The sequence below is a fragment of the Gavialis gangeticus genome, unplaced genomic scaffold (assembly GCF_001723915.1).
Source record: "Gavialis gangeticus isolate Ggan-Ray unplaced genomic scaffold, GavGan_comp1, whole genome shotgun sequence".
Classification (NCBI taxonomy): domain Eukaryota; kingdom Metazoa; phylum Chordata; order Crocodylia; family Gavialidae; genus Gavialis; species Gavialis gangeticus.
This window is the reverse complement of record NW_017729029.1, coordinates 56,001,179-56,006,503: the sequence shown is the minus strand read 5'-3', so window position 1 is coordinate 56,006,503 and position 5,325 is coordinate 56,001,179. Positions and strand designations below refer to the sequence as shown.

The following is a 5,325-nucleotide window of genomic DNA, read 5'->3' as shown; positions in this document are numbered from 1 at the left end:
CGAGGCCGGCGGGAGTCGCCGGGCGGCCAGGGTGGGCTCCCGGCAGCCCAGCACCGAGGCGCTGGACAGGTGAGCGTGGGCGGCTCCGCCCTCCCCCTCCCCGTGCACCCGCTCTCCCTCCCGGGCGGCCCTCCCCGCTCCTCGGAAACTTTCCGCCTCCCCGGACGTGAGGGGATTTGGTTTCAGGAAAAAAAAAAAAGCTGCCCCTCCCCCCCAATAAACGGGTACTGCTCGGCACGCGGCGTTTGTCACCGAGTCGAGTGGTGTGTGGCACTGGCACCTGGGCATGGTCCTGAGCCGCGGGCAGATTTTGGGAGGGGGAAACGGGCCGGTTCCCCACGTTGGGGTGGAAGCAAGGAGACGAGCTCCTTGTGAGGCTGTGTGGAGCTCGGGGTCGCGCCCAGAGCGCGATGTTGCGTCGCCAAAACCACCGGGTTTCACCCAGCACTTGTGGAGGGGCGAGATGGTGAAGATACGGCCGGCTGCCAGCTCAGCTCCTCTTGATGCCTTGTCGTCTTCTGTGTTTCGCATCGTTATGGCCGCCATTGAGCTGCGCTTCCTCGTTTGCGTGCAACACTTCACACCAGCGCGCGCGACCTGGTCAGGAACACGTTTCGCACTGATCGATACCAGCGGTATTGTTTTATACCAGCGTGCCCTCGGCGCACATAAGCCAGCGGTCCCCAGCCTGTAGTACAGGCCCCACCAGTGGTGCGCAGGCAACCTGCCAGTGGTTCGTGTTAATGGATGTATTGCAATGACTTTAAAGACCACCAGCTAATTTTTGTCAAGTAAGGTTGAGCTGCAAAAATTTGCTAGTGGTGGCACGTTGTTTTAAATTGGCCGTGCACAATCTGCTGGAGTTTGGGGATCACTGGAATAAGCTCTGTTGGCGTGACTGCATGCCACTGTTTGCCTTGCTGCTTTAACTGCCCTGAGACAGTTCTTCACGTCAGGGCAGTTAAAGCAACAAAAACTTTATGATGAAGACCAGGTTTAAAAAGAGAAGCCCATAGTGAATGGAAATTGGGGAATGGCACAGCTTTAAAAATGCTTGGAAATGTGGGAGGATGGGCAAATTGCTTTTGCTTCCTTCTCTGTCTTTCACACTCCCTTTGGGGTTTCTGGTGTGCGTCCCATCGGTGTGGAAGGGGAGAAGTGGTGGGAAAGAGAGAAGTACGACGGTGCGCTGGGCGACAAGTTAGCATCCTTCCGCTTTCTCAGGACCACAAAATGCAGGCAGAGATTTTGCAGCAAAAATGTGATCAACTTTCAGTCTGTACCGAGTTATGATTAGAGTAAGTCCTGTCAAATAAGACGTGGTGTTGTGCAGAGTTTGTGCAGAGAGGGCACAAGTGAAAGCTGGGATGGAAATGTTCGTGAAGGTCTCGAACTGCCTTCTTCAGGCAGCGATTCTTAGGGCCCTTAATTTGTCTTCTGGTCTTGTCACAGGGCAGTTGAGCTTGAGGACAGCCTCTCATGAAGTGATAACTGGTCATCTGTGACACCCTCTCAAATCCCAGTTTAACTTGTTTGTGCTCTGCACTGGGTGGTTTATGAATCATTAAGTTTAATGTGGGATCCACCCAATGTTGGCATATGTCTTTTTGCTATATGATGTTTTTAAATTGATTTTTCTTTTCAGTATCTGACTTCCTACTAAGTATAAAACCTACAGAAACACAATTACACTTGATAATTACAGTTTCTCTAAGCATATACTATGATTATGCATACCGCTGGGTTTGGGATAGGATAGAGCTCCAAGTTACCCCTGGCTTGGTACTCTGGAAAATCCTGAGACAGACCTAGGGTTGATGTCTGGTTCAGGTCATTCCTTCCCATGCTCAGTATTTGCTGTTCTGCAGTCTTCCCTAATCTAGATGGCCCCTCCCAAAGGCATCAGTTCAGATCAGTAAAGTCTGCTCTCCCTAGGCTGAGGCAGTGTCTTGGGGGTCCTTGGGTACCCATTTAACTGTACAGTTCAGCAGTGAGAAATGTTTCTGCCTCTTTCTTACAGCAGAATCACAGCTCTTTCATCTGTTCTAAACATGGGTATAGCAATAATAAAAGATGCCATTGGGGAAGTTTTTGAGACAATTACTGAGAATACTTTTATTTCCTTGATATGCTACTGCCAGAGGAGCATGGCTTTGAGTAGCAGTCTTGACAGATATGTGGAGTTCTTGAAAGCACTTATGTATCTTGTGCTCAAAATACATTCTTTTTGAAGGCCTTAAAGACAAATATATGAATATTATTAAAATTGTATTGGATAAAGAGACTGAAAATGTTGCAAGTCTGCAGGGCTGTAACCATATTTGTTGATTTATTAACGGCTCTATATTAGAATTATAATTTGTGTTTTTCTGTAATGCCAGTGCTGCTCGTTCATGGTGTTTGCAAGTTGTGTTAACATGGGATGTAGTGAAATTGTCTCAGTGCTTCAGTGTGAAGTAGTAGTAGTTGCTGTTCTTGTTGTTGTTTAGCAAACTGAAATGTTTATTCTTCTCTCTTAGCCCTACAGGGTCACATGTTGAATGGTGTAAACAGCTTATAGCTGCTACCATTTCTAGTCAGATTTCAGGGTCGGTGCCATCAGACAGCGTATCCAGAGATTACAGGGTAAGTGGTGTTTACCATTTGAGGAATTTAAATTTCAGTGTTGAAATTCAAGAAACCATTTGCTGCTCCGATCCTTGACTATTTGAGACTCAAATCTTACTCCCTAGTGAGTAGACATGCACAGGTTCCTTTTGTATTTTATCCCAGAGGTTCTCAAACTGTGGTCTGCAAACCACCACTGGTCTGCGAGCTCCATTCAGGTGGTCTGCAGCAATGTTGCAGAACATTCGAGAATATCTGTACTTTTAAGGTAAGACTACTGATATTAAAATACAAGTTGTGTGCTTTGATTTGTAGAACAAAAAAAAAATTAAGTGGTCTGCCAAGACCCTCAGGATTTTCAAGTGGTCTACGGAAAAAAAAGTTTGAGAACCACTGTTTTATCCTACTTAAATTAATGGCCCTCAATTCTACAGTAGAAGAAGTAAGTGGAAAAAAGAGAAGGGAGTCCCAATGTAATGTCTTACAGCAAAGTTGTTTAAAAAAGGATTATTACCCAGAAATGATTATTACCCAAATATTTTCTGAAAATTAGATCAATTTATAGTTATAGGGCTAAAACACCTTTCCCAGCTTGTACCTTGCATTCTAGGTACAGAATTCCATTATTTGAATTTCACAAAAAAAAATCATAATGCCTGCACCACCTCCAAAGAATGTTTATCACTTACACTGTTCTTCCATCGTTTTGATGTCTGTTTAATTTTGGGTTTTGGGGGGGGGTTTTGCGGGGGGGAGGGGGTGTTACCTATGGTAGAGTTTCTTACAATTGAAACAGACTTCTTTCCTGTGTGTCTCCCAACAGCAAGAAAGTTGTTGAGGCAGTGATTGTGCAGTGTGGTTAGCCTGTTTGGAATCACTGAGGTGTTTCCCCATCATTTTTCATGCTCTCTTCACTTCCTTTTTGTATATATGCAGCCAGTCTATACAACCAACCAGATCATTTTGTGTTCTCTCTCTCTCTCCTGTTAGTAATAAAAATGTAATCTCTGCTTCAAGCCCTTATTAATATTTGAGAATTTCTATTTAACTTTGGTCTTTTGCATATACCCTCCTCTTCATTCCTTGGATTTAAAAGACAAAATTGTGTTCTGCATGCAAAATGGCCAGATAAAGATTGGATCTTGTTTGCTTTACAGTGGAGTTAAATTAACTTTCCCAGGCTCTTTGTGTTTAAAAGGAGTTAGATGCTGTCTGGAAATAGTATATTCCTTTAACTTCTGTCACTGTGGGTCAGATTCAGCTTGAGCTTGAAGATGAATCCACTAAATGTATTTGATCCTAGTTTATTTAAAAATTCATGTCACAGAATTTGTTACTTATATTGGCACAGTCAGCAGCTTGTACTCAGAAAAAGCCTAGCTCTTCTAGAGTATGGCAGCTGAATTGCAAATTCTCACTTCAGGTCAAGGCTGATGTCTTTGATAAAACATTGTGGGAAACCTTGCATTACAGCTGTCTATGTTGTGTTTGCCCTGTAGATCAAGGACTTCATTTTATCATGATCCAAGTCTGGGAACTTGGTGTTCAATTTACTGTTTCAGTTATAATGCATAGAAGGAGCTTTTTATTCTAAATAGTCTAGTGTTCTCTCCTTTTCTCTCTTCCCAGACAGATCTTAGACTTGACTTTCGGAAACAGAAATCTTTTGTGGCCTAATTAGTAGCATTTAACTCTAGTTCATTCCCTAGTCTTTCAGAAATCAAAGGAAAAAGAAGGTCAAACCTTTCTGTGTTTGGAAGACTAATTTGTTTATGAATTGTATTTAACATATTTTCATTGCTGTGATTTAAAACACTGTGTTTGCAAGTAATAGTGGAAAGTTTCTAATTGTAAGATATCTTTTACCCTTTCTGACTAGAAATACGTAGCTTTTTAAAAAGGTGAGAATGGTGTTGTATTGTGTCTCCTGGTGCTGCTTTGAGAAAGGGTCCCTTCCTCTTCTTACTAGAAGTCTGGCTGTACTTTATTGCCTCTTGACTGTCACTTAACATACTGGATTTTATATATTTCCAGAAAATCAACTGGAACAGCACATGCAATACTTCTAGGGTTTTTTAAAAATATATAGTCAGCTTGAAGTATGTGTAAGTAACAAAATCTAGTAGCACTGACTACAATCAAAAGCAAAGTGAGCAAGCATACAGCCTTTCCCACAAAGATGCCAAAACATCCAAATCTTGATTCGTACAATGTTCCTAAACCAATTTTTTTTTTTTTTTTATGGCTTTGGCTGAGGGTAAAATCAACACACTTGCTTTTTTCTGTGATCCAGGTAACCTAGCCAGCAATATCTAGCATCTTCTTCACATTTTTGTATGCATCTATATTAGTATTTTTCATTTTGAAATTGGATGCACTGACCTTATAACAAATGGAAAGAATAAATTAAGTTTATACAATAGCTTATTTACATAATGCATTGTATTGGTTGTGAAGTAGTGATGTGGCAGGTAGAATGTTCCTTTAAAAGTAAGGTAACCCCTTTGACTGCATCTAGGAATTATTTTTGAAGAGTTAACTGGCCGGTTCAAATTTCATTCTCCTTTAAGAGGTTATTCTATCCTTAGTCTCATTGCTGTGCCTGAATTTACAGGTAAAGGGATGTCCAAACACTGTTTTATTTTTATAGGTGACTATGGATTGTGACCTTCCCACTCTGAGGCAGATGTTAGTGTTTATCTGTGCCGTAGGCACCTT

General features: G+C 42.3%; 1 protein-coding gene across 4 annotated transcripts in view; it reads left to right on the top strand.

Annotated features, from left to right (window-relative positions):
- Positions 1-6: 6 nt before the first annotated feature.
- The window catches only part of MTMR1 (myotubularin related protein 1), a 54,047-nt gene continuing 48,728 nt past the window's right edge, over positions 7-5,325 (top strand). For all 4 annotated transcript variants that reach the window (XM_019521642.1, XM_019521640.1, XM_019521641.1 and 1 more), the window contains exons 1-2: positions 7-69; positions 2,520-2,625. The gene's annotated coding sequence lies outside the window, so the exon portion shown is untranslated. The remainder of the gene's footprint in view (positions 70-2,519; positions 2,626-5,325) is intronic.